General features: G+C 34.0%; 1 long non-coding RNA gene across 1 annotated transcript in view; it reads left to right on the forward strand.

The window, feature by feature from the left end:
• LOC116667745 overlaps positions 1 to 22057 on the forward strand; it is a 313588-nt gene that overhangs the window by 57599 nt on the left and 233932 nt on the right. Inside the window, exon 2 of the long non-coding RNA XR_004324767.1 lies at positions 17415 to 17447. This is a non-coding gene — a long non-coding RNA (uncharacterized LOC116667745). The remainder of the gene's footprint in view (positions 1 to 17414; positions 17448 to 22057) is intronic.

The following is a 22057-nucleotide window of genomic DNA, read 5'->3' on the forward strand; positions in this document are numbered from 1 at the left end:
TCCAAGATGAAAACAATGGCAGGTTCAGTGTCTGGTGATTGTCTCTTTTCTGGTTCATAAATGGCTGTCTTCTCATTGTGTCCTTATATGACAGAAGGAGTGAGAGAGTTCTCTGGGGTCTCAAAGGTACTAACCCAGTTCAGGAAGGCTCCACTCCTGTGACCTAATCCCTTCCCAAAGGATCCACTTCCTAATATCATAGCACAGTGTGATACGATTACAAGACATGAATTTGTAGGGACACAATCATTTAGTCTATAGCAGCTTGGTATGGCCAACTTTATAAATCTAGACACTCTAATAAGTGTATAGTGCTGTCTCACTGTAGTTTAATTTGCATTTCCCTGGTGACTAATGATATCAGGCATCATTTCATGTGTTCCATACTTGTTATCAATTTTTTTGTGTGAAATATCTGTTCAAATCTTTCAACTGCTTTTTAATTAGGTTGTTTGTTTCCTAATCATTGAATTTTGAGAATTTTTTTTATATATTCTATATACAAGTCCTTTATAAGGCATGTGCCTTGCAAGTAGTGTCTCCCATTTTTTGACTTTTCATTCCCTTAACAGTGCCTTTTGTAAGGTAGCAATTTTAACATTGAGGAAGTCTAATTTATCAATTTGTTCTGTATGGGTCATGCTACTTTGCATCTGATAAATAGTTGTCTAACTAAAAGTTCTAGATATTTTCTCCCATATATTCTTCTAGAAGTTTTATTGCTTTAGCTTTTACAGTTAGGTCTGTGATACATTTTCAGTGAATTTTTGTGCTAAATGAGAAGTATGAAATAAAATGAGTTTTTTCATATGGATAATCAATTGTTCCAGCAACATTTGTGGGAAAGTCTATCATTTTGCAGTGGAAAATCAGTTGTCCAAATAAGTGTGTGTCTACTTCTGGACTCTATTCCTTTCTCTTGTTCTGTTGATCTTTCTTAGCTTAACTATCTTGACTCCTGAAAAAAGAAAAAGCTAAATAAATGGTGAGGTATACTATGTTAATGGTGTTGGAAAATTCAATACTGTTAAGATATCAATTATAATGAAATCAATCTATAAATTTACGCAGTTCCAATCAAAACTTTAGCAAGTATATTTGTAGAAATCGGTAAGCTTAGTCTAGAACCAATATGAAAATTCAAAAGGCTTAAAATAGCCAAATTTTATAAATGAAAAAGTTGGGGGACTCAAACTATCTGATTTCAAGAATGAGAACTAGACTCAACGTTTCTTGAATTCAGTATATAAACCTCATCTTGTGGAGATAAGTTTTGTGGCCTACAGTTCCTTCCAGGTAGTACCTCTTTACCAAACTTTTCCATTTGAAATATACACAGACTTTTATTTGGGGATAATTATAATTTAATGAAATCATTCAATTTCACATTTTTCATTATTATATTAAGTAAACTTTTATAAAAGTCTTTCTCTATGTGCTCTAAATTATAAAAAAAAAACACAAATGATATCTGTGCTGAAAATCTTAATACATATTATTGAATACATGGTTTCCATCAGTTAAGTCCTGAGGCAAACCTGATCCTAAGAAGAAAACTTTTGAGATTTTGGAAGCCTAATTTTGCAGAAAATTCTTGTACTTCCTCCTTTTAATTGTACTTTCCACCTTTTGGCAACCTATGTAATAAGAGCTGAAGGACGACAGGTTTGTGATACTACTTTTTTTCTTTCTTCAGGCTTTAACTTGCCCATCAATATGACATGATTTACCTTAAATTATTAATAAATTAAGCAATGTGCTTTGAATTTCCCAAGATATCAAAATCTACTATCTGGATTCCTGTAAAGAAAGAAGTTCAGGGAAAATAGTTTTTACCCTGTTTATTAGAACAACAGAAATAAAAACTCAGAAAACAAAAATAAGGCATTTTGGAATTCAAAACTATTCTGTCTTAGGATGTTCAGAACGACTTTAGCTGAGGTTGGGGGTGGGTTGTGGAAGTAGGCAGGAAGAGCTCGCTGTTCAATAGTTTCCATCTATTCTTAGTCCTCTTTGATTTTGTTCTACTTGTACATCTTCTTATGATATTGAATCTCTCTCACAGTAACCTCTGCACGCTTAACTGACTAATATTTCTTGAAAGTATGGGAATGTTTCCACCAGTTGATAGCCACACAAGTTACAAAGAGTGAATTGTAAGAAAATTACTGTAACCATGTGGCTTGTAGGTTTTGTGGGTTTGGGGATGGATTAGATGTGTTGGAACTGGAATTTACAAAACCACATTTCCACAGTGATCCTCTAGATTTCAAGTGTCTCCCACTCAAATGCTTTTGGGGGCCATCCAAAAATGTAAAAAGTAAATTAGATTTAGTTTAACACATTTCACATTTGGGAATAGTGGGTAGAGAGCATAGCCCCTGCCTAATGATATGCATGTTCACTTTTAAATAACTGTTCAGTAAAAATGAAAACATATCTTTAGGCTGAATCAGCCTCCTTGAGATTGGGACCTCTGTGATAAAAGTGATTAACAGTTATAGCTTTTTCAACTGAGCTATTACCTTCTTAGGAAATATGTTCCTTTCCTATAAGGCTCTACTTCTGCTCTTGTATAAGGAATGACTACATTTATATACTTACTAGAATCCTACTTAAACCAAATTATTATTTCTATTTTTAAATAGACCCTTCTCAAAGAGGTTACTTACCATTTATCAAGTTTTGACAATATACACTTCATCTTAATATACTAACTTGGGAACCAAGGGGATAAAATCAATAATCCAACAAATATGTTGATTCCTACTGTGCTCAAACTGTATGCTAGGTACTTTATGGGGTTCAAGATTACCAAAGTTGTTCCTATAATTGAACTGAATAAACCTTGATCATCAATATTAAATCCAGATAAATTTATTTTCTCAGAGGCTTTTAACATACATATGATACAATGGTACTGACTTCATTTTGAATCTATGTTCTAGCTAAGTGAGGCTCTCATTACTGAAGGAAGATCTTTCCTCAAATGTGTAGATGTCTTTAAATTTCACGCCTGGAGAGTCATGAGTTTTGAGTTTCACACTGTGTAATCTCTGAAAGTTCTTTGCCATGCAAGACAATGTTTTTCCAGCCTACTTGTTTGATGTTTGATATAGAAGTCATGTTTGTCTTGCATTGTTTAGTTGATTTAAAAAGATTTAAGGATGCCCTTTTTAAAAATTGGGAAACAATTTTCAAATCTAATGCATTGTGCTTTTTTTCTTCATTATTTTTGTTACCAATTTTGTGATTGTTAGAGGATAATGGCTTGTCTTTAAAAAGGAAAAATCACATCAGAGGAAACCTACTACTTTGCATTCAATGACAGCTACTATTTCTTCATAAAATAATTGGATGAAAATATAGGTTTCACATTAGAAAGTGAAAGTTTCTGTATATTTTATGCAAAATAATATAATAAAAATAAAATTAATATGACCAAAAAAAGATTATTAAACTGCTTAAAAAGTTGTACGTTGTCTTAGGCTATTTCTATATGACATTAAAAGTTGAATAAAATATGAAAACTGCAAGTCTATTACTTAGAAGAATGGAAGATGAGAGAAGCATCTAAATATTGAGAAAAGCTGCCATTCAAAGATATCTGATTATTCTTAACATTACTCTCAACATGTTTGTTTGCAGCTACTTTTGATGACTAGCTCATCTAAATTTAGAGAAGAGAGTTGAGGCAGGTTTATTATGTGTAAGCCAGATTGAGTGAGTTCCACAGTGAGTGGGTAGAAGAAAAAGAAAGCAGCGTCAGTTACTTTTCCGAGAAATGTGAGTGTAATAAAAAAAAAAAAAAGTTAAAGGAAAATATATATTCCTTCAACTTAAAATTTATTATTAAGCACTCAAACTTTGAATTATTAATAAGCTAATGTGAACAAATGATAGCTTGTTTTGACTGAATTTTCTGCTGATAGCCTTAAAATTGTTAGTTTCTTCAATTTCTTGATCATTTTGTAGGATATGGCTTTGTAAATGTTCAGGAAAATACTCTGACCGTAGCAACACATTAAAATTCACTTCTTACACCCCTTGAAGTCTCTGTAGATACTCAATGGCTGATTACCTTGCCTTCAATATTCTTCCTTAGTTTACATGAAGTTATGCAATATATTTCTGCCCTGACTATTCCTTCCCTGACTCTGACTTCCATTCTGTTCCCCAGAACTCATCTCTCTTCCTTTTATTCATTACTCCTCAGTACTCTCATTCAGTGACAGCCTCATCTAATACCTTCCCTCGTTTGATTCCCAAATGTTAAGGCCAATTATCCTTGAGGAGATTGGCATATTAGGAACATGAACCAAAATCCCCAGAAATTCAGTCTTCACTGGAGAATACAGACCTGAAAATAAAATGTTAAATTCCTGGCTCTTTGTCATTCTTCCAGTTTCCATAATGATAAATTTGTGACATTATCCAGATGCTATAGCCCATGTCTAAGGTAATTCTACACTTAGAACTGTTTGTAACATTTCTAACTGCTTGTATTATCTGAAAGTGAGCTGATGATAATGTCTAGATGAGTGTGCCTTGTAGATATCCTTTAGTATTACTGTTTACTTAATAACAGATCAAATTTGAGGACTTTCTTCTAAACTACAGAATGCATGGTCAAAGATATTTTGTATATATTTATACCCCCTTAACCAAATATCCACTGTTAAATTGATAAATAGCCAGAAGTAATACAGGGTTTGGGTCTTGTTTGTTGCTAAATCTACACAAGAACTGATGCTAATCAAATTAAAAATCTTGGCCTTAATTATGATGGGTAACATGTTTTATAGACTTCATTATTAAAGATTTCAGAATCCCCAATTCCTTGTGTGGATAGAATTTTTTCTTCTGAACTTGTCACATTGTTTTTGCCATATCTTCCCCATGCATGTGACCTAGGTTTGTGATCTTTCAAATTGAACATATCAGCAAGCTCTATTTTAATTTCCTTTCCAGCTACCACTCAAAGTAAAAGATTACTGGCAGTTTTAAATTTCGCTCTAGACAGCAAAAGACACATCTGTTTGATTAAAATGCCAGATATCTGTATAACTGTTATCAATTATATTAATTAAGAGAAAACTGTAGCAAAATTTGCTCTGAGGAGGAAAAAAAATGTATTGCCCTAAAACCTTTATTAAAGCATAGCTGTCCACAAGGTATTGTGTTTCTCGTAGTATAGCCAGGTTTTGTCCAATTTTAAAGCAAAAATATCAGAAGACTTGGAAAAAATGTAGTCCTAAGGAGAAATAATTGTGAAATTGGTACCTGTGAACATCACGAGTGCCTACTTTGATGTGAATTAAAGCAACCTCCACACAAGTACAGGCTGATTAAATAGTTGAATTGACTAATTGTTTTTAAATATATGTCTGCTTGGACAGCCGTTGAGATTCTCTAACGAGCTAAATAGTTCAGAGAGTCTTTAAGCCATTTAGGAAAATGAACGTTATGGTTCAACGGCATTTCTGCTAACATTTAGAAAATTATAGTTTGAATTTAAAATAATCATAGCTGTAAAGCAATCTTTAAAGAGATTTTACATACATTACCTCATTTAATCCTCACTGAAATCCCGCAAGGTAGGGAACATCAGAGGGTGCTGTGAAATTTTTAAGCAGCTTGTCCATGATCACACAAATGGTATTGGGGTACAGATTCAAAATCAGGGCATCTGGTTCCAAGTTTAGTGTCACCCTCATCCGTTCATTTATGTTTAAGTACCTAGTATGCACCAGTAACTGGTAAGTACATCATAGGCTGGGAACAATTCTGAACAGGTCTATTTTTTTTTGCTTTCAAGTAGCTTTAAATGTGGTAGGCAAGACGAGTAGTTAGGTTATATGATATTTTAAAAATGTTATATCCAGGATAAGTGTGAGGTGTCTTGATAGAATCTAGAAAGGATATACAGTCTGCATTTTGGAGGGAGCACAGAGAAAAAGATACCTGAAGTAATATTTGTTGGTCCCCCTATAATTAGTCAGCTTTATGGAGATAAAAGACAGTTCCAGAAGTGTGAGGAACATGTAGATGTGTCTGAGGCAAGAGAAAATGTTGTTTACTTAGTGAACTGTGAATAATTCACTGTTGATTGAAGTTTAGTATTTCAGTGAGAAGTAGTCTAAACTGAAGAGGTTCTTCAGCCTTCTAATGGACATTTGGAAATCTCTGGAAATATTTTTATATGTCAGAATGACTGAGGAGCAACATTACCAAGATCTAGTGAGTGTGGGATAAGGTTTCATTACAGTGGCAGTCCAGTATATTAGGTAATTTTCTCACCCTAACATGATAATTGTAGTCTCCTGAGAAACACAGGCAACAGACCACCAGCAGCCTTGGAAGATACACAGAGACATTTGGGCTCTCTTCTGAGGCACTGTTCTGAATAACCCGCTAAGGGTGGGCATGGCAAGATTTCTGCTCAGAAAGATCCCTCTGGGTGCTTTGTGGAAGTGTATTAGAAGTTACACAGGTAGACACTAACACTAACACTGTAAGTGCTTGCTCTACCTAGAATGGGCAAGTTAAGAGGGCAAGAAAAACCTGGCCAGCACGGAGATAATTCCATTACCTTGACTCTTCCCACTGGAAAACGTGGATGTTAGCTTCCCTTGAGCAGAGTGATTGAGAAGGGGTGAAGTGGGCTAGGAGTAACCGGAATAGTGTCCACAGAAGGCTAGTGCTGCTCCAGAGAACAGGGGCACTCTCTTACCAGGAGTAGACCGCTCTGCAGTTCTGCCTTAATTTAAATCAATCAGTCAATCTCAAATCTTTGTTTAGTTTAACTTCCTGAAGTTGGATTTCTGTTTCTGTAATTGAAAAAAAAGTACTTGTTGATTCGCATGGGGATAATCAATCATGGCATATCTTGACTAAGAAACATTACCAGAGACAGTGGCTCCAGTTTATATTTTAGTATTTTTATGAAAAAGAAGATACTTTATGGAGCCAGATTATTGATTCATTTGTTAATTTATCCACGCATGCAAGCATCCATCCATCCATCCACTCATTATTCCAAAAATACGTGTTGCAGGCATTGCTTAAGCACTGGAGAGAACAAAGTTTGGTATTATAGGCAGGTATCTCAGGAAATCACCAATTTTTCTCCAAATTTCCAAGGATAACTGTATCAGTTTGTTATTTGTACTTCCTTTGAAACTTACCCACACTGTAAGAACCCATGCCTCCTATACTATGAAGTTTGGACTCCAAAACAATAAGTACAAATATAAGACATGAATTACATTCATAGAAGTCTGTGAATATCTTCTAAAGTTGGTACTTCGTTTATACCAAATATCTCTTTAAGTTCTTCAAAATACTTTGGTTCCATAGAAAAAGGAAATTTCTTCATTTTCCAAATGTAAACTGCTTAATTTACATGACCATTTGAATATGAATATATTTGCCTTTCTTTGTACAATTTCGTTATTCTAGACCTTCTGTGCCTTTTGAAAGATGGAATGTCTTCAGTAGGTGGTGAAAAATGTTAAAAACATTTTTATTTTACACAGGTGTAACACAGGTGGTACACCCTTTCCTCTCTGCCCCATAGGGTGTAGCTCTAACTACCCTCTAGGGAAGAGAAGGTTGGGTGAACAGCCTTACTATTTCTCCAGCTCAGTAATTACCTGAAGGTACATTCTCTTCACTGCCCAGGAGTTCTTAAGGAAAGTGCAATCTCATGCATACAGAATGGGCTTGCATCATGGTTCTTTCATGACTAACTTCAGCCCCTTCTCCAAACCATACTATATGCATTTAAGACTGATTGTTTCATATCTTTTTTTTTAAATTGTGAAAGATTCATGTCACTGTCATGGAATTGTATATATTCTGGTGGTGGAACCTCAGATGTGGTGCCCTGACTTAGCTACTTTGTCCTTAAACATATGAAGGAGAGTTTTCACACATTGAATTTCAGAGGGTTCCTATAAAGATACACCATCATCCATACTTACAAATTAATGACTGTTTTTGTTATGCTCAGTAGGTTCTAGATTTCTTAATAATGCTACCTCAAAAAAAGTTAAAAATAAATGAAGAGATGTCTAAATCACTTCTGATTTTTTACCTCATTTTAAAAAATGGTAGAAGCTGGTGTGTAATTCACCACTAGTGGTTGCTTCAATCCATTATACCACCCCATGGAGAGGCAGAATTACTTTTGTGTTTTAAATGAACCAAAATGTCTTTTGACTCTGGAGAGGGTGAAGGAGAGGGAGAGATTTAGAAACATTCTCTTATTTCTGTCTTGAAATTCTGGGTGAGTGTGTTAGTTACACCCTGTTTGTCCCTCCAGGTCTTCTTTTCTCCCTAACCACCCAGCTCTGGCACCAGAGACTAACTTGACTAACTTCACCAGTGGGCTTTCCCCCCTGCTTCCTGTGGAGTCTGGATAATGGAAGCTGTCAGGGGAAAGTATGTCAGAGGGCGAGTGAAGTTGAGGTACTTCGTTCTGTGGTTGTCTCCCTGCCTAGTCATGGATTGCTCTTTTCTGAGTTCCTCTACAAAAGTCTAAGTTGCTGTTGGACAATACTCTCTTAAAGGAGCTGCAGACTCACTTCAGCCCTCTCTATTTCATAAGTTCTCCCTCCTCCTGACTCTTTAGGCCAAATGATGTTGAAGACTCCTTGTTTTTGCTCAACTCATGGTCCCTCAATATGCTTTGTTGGCTTCCTTGGAATCTGCTGTCATATTTATTAACAGTTCCTGCATTAAAGTCTCCTGAACTACTACATCATTTCCTGTTATGATTCTTGCTGATAGAATGATATTCATAGTACTTAATACTTAAGAGCTACTTAGAGTAAAAAATAAAAGAGGACTGCACTTAGCTGGGGAAGGCAGAAATGAATTCAATTTTAGAACTCTCAGATTTTATACGTCTGACAAGTATCCCAGAAGTCAGATGTCTGATTAGTATTTTTATAGGGATGGAAGTGAGAAGTGATTTGGAGATCTAATGAACTTGATGAACATGGAAGAATCTGAGCTTCATTTAACAATCCATAAAATTAAGGAAATGTATTGGTTATTTTCTTTGTGCTTCCATCCCTGAGACCCTTTTTTAAAAAAAATTCTATAGAGCTAATTAGAAAAGCAGGAACTTAAGAGACCCAGAACTCTATCAAGGCCAAAAAACTTATGTGAAAGCTGAAATATCTTATTTTATGCTAAAACAACCATCTACATCAAATGGGTAAAATAATCTCTTCAAGGAAAAGCTCAACTTCCCCTGAGGCGTATTAACCCTTCAAACATAGAATGCATACACACCATACATTATTAAATCACTGAAATATGTGTTACACTTTAGGCAATGTATAATCTAAAAATACATTTCTTTGTATATAACACATTTCTAATATTACAATTTTTAAAACTTATAATGTGTCTATTTCTCTATTTCTTTGTAAAGAAGTACTTGTATTACCTCTGTAATACTCAAGGTATCTGAATGGAAGCCAGAGAGTGATCTGAAAATGACATCTAAATGAAATACACATACATATTTATATATGTATATATACATATATTTTGATATTCTGGGTATAGTTGAGTTTGTGCTTTAGGTGATTAACTGTCTGTATGTAAAATGTTATACCTATCAATCTTTGAGACATTCTTAAAATATCTTTAAATTTTCACAGCTTTGATTTTGAGAATAAGTCCCCATCTACGTTCCCTATTTAGTCAAGATGGAAGATTTAACATATGATGTTATTTTTATTAATAACATTCCAAAGTGGTTACTATCCTTCTGTGTTTTTTTGCAGTTGTATAAAAGGCTCTGAATAAGTATTCATTTTCTATGCTATGGAGTAATAGTCATTTTTCTGCTGGGATAATCCTGCATAACAAATAACTCCCCTGAGCCCCAGTGGCTTAACACAATGATTATTTAAACCTCAGTGGATTGCAGGTCAGCTAATGTCAACTGGGCAGTTCTGTGCTAAACTGGACCACAGGCTTTTGGTCCATGTGTTTTCATTCTGGTATTCTGGATGAAGCAATGAATGATAACTGTGGCATGGCATTTTCAAGGAACAAGGTGGAATCAGAAATGCATAATGCTACTCTGTTAAGATGTCAACTCAATAATGACAGCCTGTCACCTTTCCATTGGTTAAATTGGGTCATATGGCTATACCTAACATTACTTATTTATGGAAGTTGTTAACCTAAAAAAAAAAGAGTGCCAGAACTAAGATGATTGAGAACAATGGCGAAGCCAGATCTTAGAGTTTGAATTCAATACTATAGGAGTACTGTTGGAGATAGTTACACTGAGCCAGGAGCTAACATTAGTAAAGAAAAAAAGGAAATGACATAAGGGATCTTAGGTGATAGCAGCAAAGGGAGGTGTTTTAGAGAGGAAGGAATATAATTATCTGGAATAGGATGATGAATACGGAAATGACACTTAGCCTACTCTATGGCCCAGACTCATGAAGTCTATAGACGAAGCAGTATCATCCAGGAAGAACTGGGTTTAAGTTAGAATTTAACATTCCTGGGAGAAACATGTTAGAAAGAGATTGAGGATATATAATTAATTTTGCTAATGATTGACTTGAAAGAAAAAGAAAATGTGAATGGTGGATGGATAAACATTCATATTCAGAAGAGACCGTGGAGTAGGAAGAGACTTCAGAGACGATGTAATCTAATTTTTTATATGTTGAAGCCCCTTCATGATGTAACTAATACACAACCAGTCTCTGTTTGAATATTTCCTGTGACTGGCTTCTTACAGGCAGCCCATGCCAAAAATGAGATTTTTTTTTCAAAGACACTTCCATTTGCCTGGAAATTAAATAAAATCTATACAGCACAGGTTTTTTATGATTAGGACTCTCCCTTGCTTCCTGTTGCTGCTCCCAGATTATTGCCTCTGCTCCCTCTTTTTATTATTAGATTTGAACTCACTGGTTTTGCCTGCTCTTTTCCTTTTTCCCTTTCTGAGCCTGGACATTTACAGGCCTCCTAGTTACTTGTTTCCAATCACTGCTAATCTCATCAGCTGACCACCCTAACAGCTACCATTATTTCAAACAACTTTTAATGAGGATATTCCCAATTCATTGATACCCAGTTGTCTCACTACTGAACAGTTGACTTCTACTTTCACATTCCTCCTCCACACCTGGCTTCTCTTCCTGGATGTATCATGTTTATCATTACTCTTTTAAAAATATGCTTGACTCCTTGCTTTAATTTCATACACACCTGTCAAGTCTGCAACGATGGACAAATCCCTGTCTATGCTTGTATCGGAACAACTCAACATCACACAGTATACTGGAGCACCGTAGTTTCACGTTCATTAGCCTTAAGTGGACTTTCCACAATGCATTCAAGAAACAGTGTATGTCCAGAAAGTTTTCTCTATTTCCACAGTGAATCACATCTATCCACTCTACTTAAATCTTTAATTACTTCTTTCTTTCTTCTGCTTATCTCAGTGTGTAGTTTCACTTCTTGCCAGAGCAAATACTTCAGACAGCAACTAGTTAGTATTTTTGCTCCCATATCTGAAAACTGACCTGCTGCCTCCTATTTGCATTACTGTGAAGAAAGCACTGCTCTGATTTAAATCCAGTTCCTTCACATGTGCTTCTTTGCTCCCACTGAACTTTTCGTTCTGTCTCCTGCATCTTCAACATCTTCATCTCTACCACATATTCTCTCAGAGTTTGAGATTTGCAGATACTGACTGGTATATATAAAATAGATAAACAAGTTTATACTGTATAGCACAGGGAACTTTATTCAATATCTTATAGTAGCTTATGGTGAAAAAGAATATGAAAACAAATACACCAGCTTTTCAAGAGAGTGTGTGTGTGTGTGTGTGTGTGTGTGTGTGTGTTTACTTTTACCACTTCAATTTTTTTACTTTCCAGTTAATTTTTTACCCTTGTTATCCTAGAGCTTTACCTGCAGGGCCACCAAAAAGTAACTTATTGCTAAATTCAACATGTTTCCACTGTAAGTTAGTTGTCAGCAGTATTTTACACAACTGACCACTTCTTTCTTCCTGAGAAATCTTTGTGAAGATAAAAAGGATGTGTTGTGGATACATACTCACAGGTTCCAAAATTCAAGTGATGAACAATATGTAATTATTTTAATTTTAATTTTTATCATAACTAGAGTTACATTCTGAGTTCCCATTCATTTTGGTAGCCCCCCCCCCCAAAAAAGGAATCAATTTGAAGTAAATTTAATTGCTTCGAAGTATTCTCAGGGTCAGGTTTTAATTTAGTCAAATCAGAATTGCCATTTCCCCTCCTCCCTTTCTTCTTAACTTGGTTTAATTTTTAAAAAGTTTGTATAATACAGTATCAGATGGTGAGGCATCTGGGCTTCAGCCTTCCTTTGTCCTGGACTGACATCTGTTGCAAGTACAATCATGTCCCGTATCCCCACCACACTGGCATATGTTGAGGTTTCTGTATTCCCACCTGGTTTCTTGACATACATCCTACACTGCTCTTTGTTATAATTTACTCTCATCATGACCACAGATCCCTTCAACATCTGTCTGTTTCCTCTCTCTCAGACAAGTATCTTGTTATCAGAGGCAAAAGAAAATCCTGCTGCTTTCTCTTGTTGCCCAGGGACCACAGGAGACTTGCTGTGACTGCCTGTGTCTTCTCCTTCTCTAGCATCTAGTCTTCTCCCTCTTAACTCCTATTTCCACCAGGTTACTAGGGAATCCTAAAAAATATTTTGTTCCAGAAAAGCTTAAGAGAAAATGCTTCCTCTATTCTTGGACCTTCAAACTGTTTAGTACTCTCTGTAAATAATCTTTTGTACTTTTTACTGATTTAAGAGCAGAAGAGACAGTCATAAAACCTCCCCCTAGGTCTAAACCAGGATCTAAATGATCCTCTCCAGCACACTGTTCAACCTTCTTCTGTACTAAAGGGAACCATTTTTCTTTTTATTCTAATAAGGGGGAAGAGGGATTTAATGGTTGCATTCTTCCAACTTGCTGTCTACTACATCAGTAAGATAGCTTTCATTAAAATGAAACCCAATGATTTAGCATCTCTGCTTTTAGGTTTTTATTTTCACTTCATCTCAGCTGGGTGGGCTGGGGAAAAAAGGACTACATGTTAAAGGTCAAGATATTTGATGAAGATTAGAGAGAGAGAGAGACTTGCATTTCTATGGTATGGCAGAATGGGTAGTCTGCCTATTTCTTTGGCTTGGGGAAAATATTATTAATGCTGAAGAGATGAACATATTTGAATGCATTGATGAGCTGAATAGAAAGTAAGAAATACTCTAAAGTGAAATTAAATGAAAGGAGAAAAGTGATAAGTAGAATGCTAGCTTCCACTTTGAAAGCAATTGAAAATTCTAGTGAACTTGGCTTTTAGTTTTCACAGAGTCACAAAGCATAGAAAACAGAGATGTAAGTCCAGTAGTTGCTTAAATTAGGAAGGCTAAAAGAATATAACCCGTCATAAAGCTGGGTCCACCAAATTGGCCAGTCCCTTGATATAAGTATAAAATAGATACAAATGTACATTTGTGGAAGGTTTTATAAGAAGATATTACTGTCTTGAATTGCATTGTTGAATAATAAGGGAAAATAATTCTTCTAGCTAAAAACAACCATAATATTTGATTGTGGCCTGAATTTACCTTACTTAATATGATGTGAAAAACTTTAGAACAATACCATAGATACCACAGTCTAATGTGGTCCTAGGTTGGTATAACTCCCAGTCCTCTGGCAGAAACAAATATAAATTTTATCTGGAAAAACTTGTCTTCCGTCTAAGCCACACCTATCTCACAAGTAAGATTTTAAGAAACATAAATTTATAATAAAAAATCACAAATCATCCAGTGAAATAAGGCACTACAAGCTAGAGTCTCCAGAAATTAGAAACTGAATATCAAAACTAAATACATAAAATAAGTATGCTTTATGTGTTGCATAAGTGAAGTACTGAGAAAAATAAATCAGCAAGAAAATGTTAAAAAGACCAAGAAGATTTAACAAAGAATGGTTCAATATTGAAAGTATTGTTTTAGGTCAGAGTCCCTGGAAACAGACTCTGAGATACACATTTCCATGCAGGAAGTTTATTTGGGTGTGTTCTTGTGAGGGTGGGGGAGGCTCTTGCAGGGCAATTAAAAAAAAAAAAGCCTGAGTGGATGATGCAGTTGCAGCACGAACCTTAACTGATCTTAGAAACACTGGAACTAATCATTCCTAAAACTACTGATTCAAAGCAGACATATTTTTGGTGTTTCTGTCTATTATACAGAACAGCAGCCATCCCACAGACTGAATATAATGGCATAATAAGGGGAAAATGAGATCATAAGCATGAAAATTCTTTCAGAACTCTTAAAGTTCTATGCAAATGGGTTATCGTGACCACATACCCAGAAATCAGAAGTACAGCCACTGGAGTCAGATAATCTCAGTTCACTTCTGACTCTGACACTCACTAACTAGTGAAACAAAAGCAAATTACTAAATCTCTCTGTGCCTCAGTTTTCTCGTATCTAGAGTGAAATGAATAAAAATTACTTTGTAGGACTGCTGTGGAGGACTAAATAAGATGAACTGATCTGGAGAATAAGTATGGCCTGTATTACATAACAACAACTTATTAAATATTATCTGATATAATAAAAGGATTTTTGAAAAGGAAGAGGAGGCTCATAATCCCAATCCTGCCTCACTTTTCCTGTACTTACTTTGATGTGCTATTTAACCCCTTGTCCCTGAGACATTTTCTGACCATGGCACATGCAGAGCCTGATTTCTATGCTGAAAGCACAGTAATACTTTACTGAAGTTTACTTTTACTGGAATATATGTATTCTGCAGAAGCATGAGGTCCTGGACTTTTTCTCTGACTCTTTATCTACATTTACAGGAGAATAAAAATGCCCATTGTACCTTCGTTGTAGCAACATATCACATATTTGTATGGTGGTACTATTCTTTAAACTAAGCATTTTAGGATATATTTAGGCTGATTGCTTTTATTTTACTACATTTTCAAAACAAGTGTAGATTATTGCATTGAGATTTTTATTGGCAGAAGCATTTACTGGTAATCAAATAACATTGGAAAACACGTTTTTAATCTATGCTCCAAAAAGGCTATATATGAATTTCTTCTTGTGTTTGTTTGTTTTCCTACTTTTAGAACAAGCCGAGGTGCAACTGTTTCATTAAGTAAAGTCCCTTTATCCTGGCCCTTTGAAAAGAGCACAATTACTGCTGATTTTTATGGTCAAAATTTTCAGTCTGTCTGTTACTGCAAGGTGGGGAAAAAGGCCTCGGTTCTTTGTCTTACCCGACAGAAAAGAATTCAGATGGGAGAGTGAAAGTGTCGTATAAACAAAGTTTTATTAGACCAAAAGTTAGTAAAGTATATTCAGCTGCAGTTGGGATAAATCTTGTATGGAATCTCATCCACAAATGGATTCCATTACAGAAATAAACAAGTACTTTGTTTCATTCCCTATGTTTGACCAGATTTATCCTGTTCTTTCAAGACAATCTGGGGCAACTTGGCTCCTACAGTAAACTGTCAAGATGAAAAATCCACACTGTACTGTCAATTTGCAATGCTTGTGATTCAAAGGATATTTATGGCACTTGTGATTTATTTTTCAATCACCTAAGATTTAACAAAGAAACTATACCATGATTAATCTCAAAAAAAATTTGAGAGGTAATTCGTTTTTACAAATTTTGGTTGAACAGCAAAAGCATGTCATTTCTAAAGGTGTTATTAGGAGCAACAATAGCACAGCAGCTATTAAAGTGTGTACAGAGTGAATATTTTAAATTACAGAGGAAAAAAGATAATACCTGAGGAAAAACTAACACAGAAGCTCTACTGACATTTTGGGGGATAAGTTCCTAGATGTTAAATAGATGGAAGTGATGTATAACATCTTTTCAGGGTTTTTATCTTGAAATTAAGCTACTCTTCAAATGCATGTCATCCTATTCAGTCCTTTTAACACAGGATAGTTTTAATACAGATTTTGTTTATCTCAGTAATTAACTTGACAAAAATTAATTACTTGAAATAAACATTCAACAGTGTTATAATAACACCAGTGTTTCAAATGCTATCTCAGTTTTGGGAAATGACTTCTTACAGTTTTCAGCATCAATTTAGGAAAATATGTTAGAATTAAACTCCTAATACTCACTTTTCAGCTGTATTCTATTCAAAGTCAAACCTGTAGATCTGCCTTCTGCTAAGTAAGTTTTTTACTTCCTTTTTTACATAATTTCATTTTCTTAGTGATAGATAACCTCTATGATTGCAAATTGCACCTGCCATAAATTATTAAGATTTTTCCCCTTGTTTTCCTGTAAAACCAATTTAATCTTGTTTTAACTTAAGAAACTAATTTAATCATCAACAATTCTTTTTAAGTGCAAGATTATTCTATTACCAAAAAAATCCACATATAAGTTAATCATTCTTACTCTCTTATTGCAAGTATTTTATCATTAAATAACTGAATGTTGTAATAGTGAAAGATAGATCTAAGATACAATGTTAAGACAAAATGTGTTAGAAAATAATGTCTTTAATAAATATAAATAATAGCCATAAATATAAATTCATTTGAACATTAGATAATAATGTTAAAATATGTTGGTATGTGCATGCTTGACATAAAATGCAGGAAACTAATAGTATTTCTTTCTTGAATGGGCTCATAGTCATAGACATTCATTTCTTACATCCTTTTATGTTATATTTGGCAAGAGAGGTTTTCTTTTGTTTTGGTTTTTTTTTTTTTTTAATAAAACATAGGGAAAAGGCCAGAAACATGTAAATCCACATATTAAGAATGATTAACTCCAGGAGTTAGAATTATCGGCAACCTTAATTTTCTTCTACTTAATGTATTAATGAATAAGAATTATCAATTTAGGCAATGCAAGATGGAATCGTATTAATGGACTAAAATTCAAAAAGTCCCTCATTTGTGATACTTAACAAAAACATCTCATCCCTTATACACATTTTCTTTGTAAATATGATACTATTACTGTCTTTTTTTGACTTCTGGCTTTCCTTTGCCTCTTCAATCATTTCCAGAAACATTTAAGATCTCTGATAGCTAATGGTAATGTCAGAGGACATTTTCTGGATCCAAGCCAATCATAATGTCTTTAAGTAATGTTTATATGTACCAAGCTTGCCAGCTACTTACCAGTGCATAACAGAAGATAAATGTACACTACTATCAAGGCTAGAAGAAGGCAAGCCATCTAACTGCTAGCAACCTAATTTTTACATAGCTGTTTACAATTCTCATCATGTTATCACAATATGATTTATTAATCCTTCTGGCATTTTCCTCCTTGACAGCTTCTCAGCTGCTGTTACATCCTTCTTGGATGGGTGAGTACTATATACTATTGTGAAACTGTGAGTCAATTTTATATATTGAGACTTTGTTTTAGGCATTTAGTCCACAAAAGTGGAACAACTTGGATTTAACCTTATCAAACATGAAAAATAGGATTTGAGGGTTCAAGAAAAGTGAAATGAGGAAAAATTAATTTGGAGATGTGATTGCAATGGAGCCTCTTAAATATTGTTAACTCAGAGTAAGTTAAACTATAACTCACATTACAGTTTTTACAGGTAGGCCTTGACATTTTACTCCAAATGGAAAATATACTTATAAAACAGCTGCATTCTTTCATGAATATTCAAATGGTTTGATTCAGGAATATTTTTGCTATAATATTTCAAATTTTACACCTCTTTATCTGTATTTTTACATGTTCAAATTAATTCCACATCATCAATAATTAGCTAAAACCCACCAATTCAAGATAGTATTTATCTCTTTATTATGTATCTATTGCATTTTTGTTAATTACTATCAAATTGGATTTGATAATACTCACATATGATGCATATTAAACACAATAAAGCAGAACAAAACTATATGAAAGCTATGTATGTGTACAGATCCACATATTAACAATGACTAACTCTAGGAGGTCGATTATAGGCAATCTTAATTTTCTTACCCAGATTAATGATTTACTACAGCTAAGCACTAAACAAGGTTGTGTTGCTAGAATCTATCACCAAAAAAAGAGATTTAAATTCTTCAGTTCCCTTTGTCTAGTAAAAGAAATCAAGTATTTTGTTTAATGTGGACAGACTCATTTCTTCATGTCAGTAAATCCAGAAGCAATTCAGGAATATAAAATACACTAATTAGATTCATGTTGTCAATTTATAAACTTGCAAAGAAATTTTATTTAGATCAGTAATTTATATTTTTGGATATTTTCTGATATGCTACTTAAAAATTGACATCCTATCTTAGTTTTGTTTTAAGTTAGTGTCTTAAGTTAATGAAAGTTTTGCTTTAGAAAATAAAGATAATATAGTGTCATATTACTTCCTCATGATCTACTTTGACACAGTTTAATATTTTAGAAGTAAGGTACATTTGTATTATGAGATGATCTCAAATTTCAGGTGTTTCAAACCGTCTTTTGTCAAGTGGTAAATGATGTTTCTGTCATGGTTGTTTGAAATTTTGAGATGAACAACTATATCAGTGTATTCATTGGTATTGATTAGAAAAAGATCCATAATCTTTATATATTGACATCCTTCTGTGAAAGTTTTGGGTGATTATATGTTCTCAACTATTCAGATGTTTTGTATCATATTTATTCTTAGAAGTAAAACAAAGAATTAATATCTAAACAAGTGGGAAAAATGCAAACATTCTGTATATTTCATACACCTGATGCAACTTAGAATCTGTTTTAACCTTGGAAAGGAGATGGCAGACTTCTTCACCACCTTATTAGAGAGTCATAATGTTTGTCTAAAATATTTTAGACACAAATGTGGCAGTTGCATGGGGGTACACAGGGTAAGAAGGGAGTGTTGGTGATTTTAGTCTCTATGTCTATTCAGTTTCTTGTGGAGTCTGTGGTCTGATCTAGTCTAATTCAAAATTGTTGCTACTTATACCCTAATTGTTTAAATTCCCAGATATTCAGAGAATTGCTAAATAACCAATAGAGAACCAGTTAAGTAATGATTAATTTTAACATAGCTTCCTGATCATTAAAAAGGGGAAAGAGAAGAAAAATATGATAAACTCTAGACTTTTAAGAGGTAGATTTCTCTATTTCAATCTCATCTATATAAGAAAGTTCTTAATAATGTCACAAGATTCAAAAAAGTTGACTATTAGGTCACTAGTCTTCATTAATGACTATCAGAGATCCTTTTAAAGTCAGTGTTTATTTCTAAATTTTCAGTAATTTAAAAATAATTTATTTATATTAATTTTATTAAAATGACATTTCACCAAGAGCAACTCTATTTCCCCAATTACCACATTTTCATATTTTCTTTCTGAAATCACATAAATGAATTAACTATTTTGTGACTTGTTACTGCGTGCATGGTGGAAAAGTATGGGCCATTATTGGTTAATAATTTGATACACATATGTAAGTCTATGTATAAAATTTATGTATAAAATTCCTGCTTAGACACACCTAATAAGGTCTTAGACCAGAGAAAGTGGAGGCCTCAAAAAATAGCTCTGGAAGTGATAGTAACATTTTTAAAGCATTGGATTATCTGTTTTTGAAACACTTATTAATAAGGACTAATTTTGGAATAGTATTCTGATATCTATAATTCTGTCAAAATTCAAGTACATAAAGCTTCCAATTTGGGGAGGCTCAGCAGTGTCGAAGAGGCCCTAAAGGTTGTTGCATCTCACACTTCATACGTCATGAATTCACAATTTTAAGAGAATGATTACCTGTTAGGTGCTAATTTTCCATTAACCATTTTCAATTGTATTTAATGTCAAAGTATATTTTTAATCATAATGGAAATATTTCATATTTCTAAAAATCATATGTATGGTGAAAAATCCATGAAATTTTATTTTTATTGAGGTTGAATTTTTTCAGCATCTTACAAATATCAGATTTACAATGCATGTGTATTGTGTAGCACGAGTACACATCCAGATAAGGGAAAAATTTATATATACTTACATAGAAGCCTCACTTCCTTAAAACCCCAAAGCACTTTGACTCTCTTTTGCTTTCCTCTTTTAATTTTTGTCTAAACCATTTAAGCCATACACATATACAATTCACAAACATGCAATTTCAGAAATATTTTCAGAGATACAAAGTTTAATTGCATATTTTTACATACCAATAAACTTTATTATAGTTGTTACATTTTATTTTTCAAATCTCTAGATAATTTAAAAAGATTGTAATAGTATTTTTAAGTATTTAATTCTAAATTTCTAAAGAAATTCATTGATAAACCTGGCAACATTAGTTTTTTGATATTCTTAAAATTCAAAGAATAGTAAGATCTAATTTTCTTGGTCAATTGTTATATATATTACTGAATAAACATTGTGTGATGGGATTATCAAGTGTCTAAAATTGTTGTATAAACTTGGAACATGAATTCACTCTCACTGCAGTATATATGTCTCCATATTCTTCTCAAGAGGCAGGAAGACCTGCTTATTATAAGTATATATAGGAGTATGATGGAAACATGTTTTCTCTATGAAAACCATATCTCTTCCACTAAAATAAGCCAGTTGATTCCATGTATATTAATTGGTGGGGACCCAGATCCCACCCCACCAGAATGAGAGACATACGATTCAGGTCTCATATACAATTAAAGTTCACTAATCAGGATAAGGAAGATCCAGACCAAGGAAGGCATCCTCCCTGACCAGCAGACACTCATCTTTGCAGGCAAACAGCTGGAAGATGGATGTACTCTTTCTGATTAAAACATCCAGAAAGAATAAACTTTGTACCTGATCCTGTGTGAGGGGAGGTTGTTAGTTCTTCCATCTTGCATTCATAGTGTGCAATGATGGTATTACTCTGCACTCTAGCCAGCTACCCCAATTTAAGTTTAGAAATTACCAGTTTCGATAATAGCTGAACTTGTTCAAAATGTTAATAAAAGTTTTGTTGTATGGTAAAAAGAGAAAAAAGAACAAAACCAAAAACTTGTCTGTTGGTCAGACAAGTTGGTTCAGGAGTGTGTGAATAACCTAAATCAGGTTACTGCTTTTGTCCCTCTTTGCCACTCAGTGAACAGAGTAAAGCAAAGCTAAGAAATGAATAGAAACAGAGTCCCTATATAATGGTGTGTGACTTCAAATCTTTTCAGTAACATCTGCCAATATATTCACTTTTTTGAAAAATGCGTTATTATTTTGAGATTGATTCTTGATAAATCCACTAAAAATGTTGACTTAGTGCGATACAATATTTCAGGACTTCCAGGTCATTCTCTGAAGTAGCCTTGATAATAGTATGTTGGCTGAATCCAAATGTTGTGTAACCAAGATCTAGTCTTTCCACAAAGTTTGTTAAATTAGGGGAAATGAGGTATTTAGATACATATTTTTACAAACATGTAAAATATCTGTGTGTGTGTGTGCATGTGTGTTTAACATTTCAGGAGGTAAGTTAATTCCTAGGAAAAGGCCCTATAACAATTATAACCCTATAATTGGAAGTTTTCAGTTTTTGTTGCCATGTGGAGAATAGACCTCAACTTCTGACATTTAACCATTGTAAGGCCCCAGTCTGTTTTTCATTATCTTTTAGGATCTTCAGAGCAGCTGCATGCGGTCTTACATGGCCTGCAGCAGTGCTAGTTTCCCCTCTCATTGTATACCCTGCTTGTCTCCTGCTATGCATAGCTAACAATGCCCTCCCTCCTGCTGTCATCCTCATTTCTCTAGTTCTTGAGATCACTGATGGGAGAAGAGAACCATTACTAAAGACATCTACAGAGTGCTAAATTGCTGATCCATCCGTAAGATTCTTCTGTTTACTGTCCTTGTTATTTATGTTGATATTTGCTTAACCTAGGATGTTTGCTCTTAATATATGGGGTGATTTAGAAAGACCATGGAAGTCAATTTTATCCACAGTTCTTGCTGTCACTGAATG

The sequence above is a fragment of the Camelus ferus genome, chromosome 12 (genome assembly GCF_009834535.1).
Source record: "Camelus ferus isolate YT-003-E chromosome 12, BCGSAC_Cfer_1.0, whole genome shotgun sequence".
Lineage (NCBI taxonomy): Eukaryota > Metazoa > Chordata > Mammalia > Artiodactyla > Camelidae > Camelus > Camelus ferus.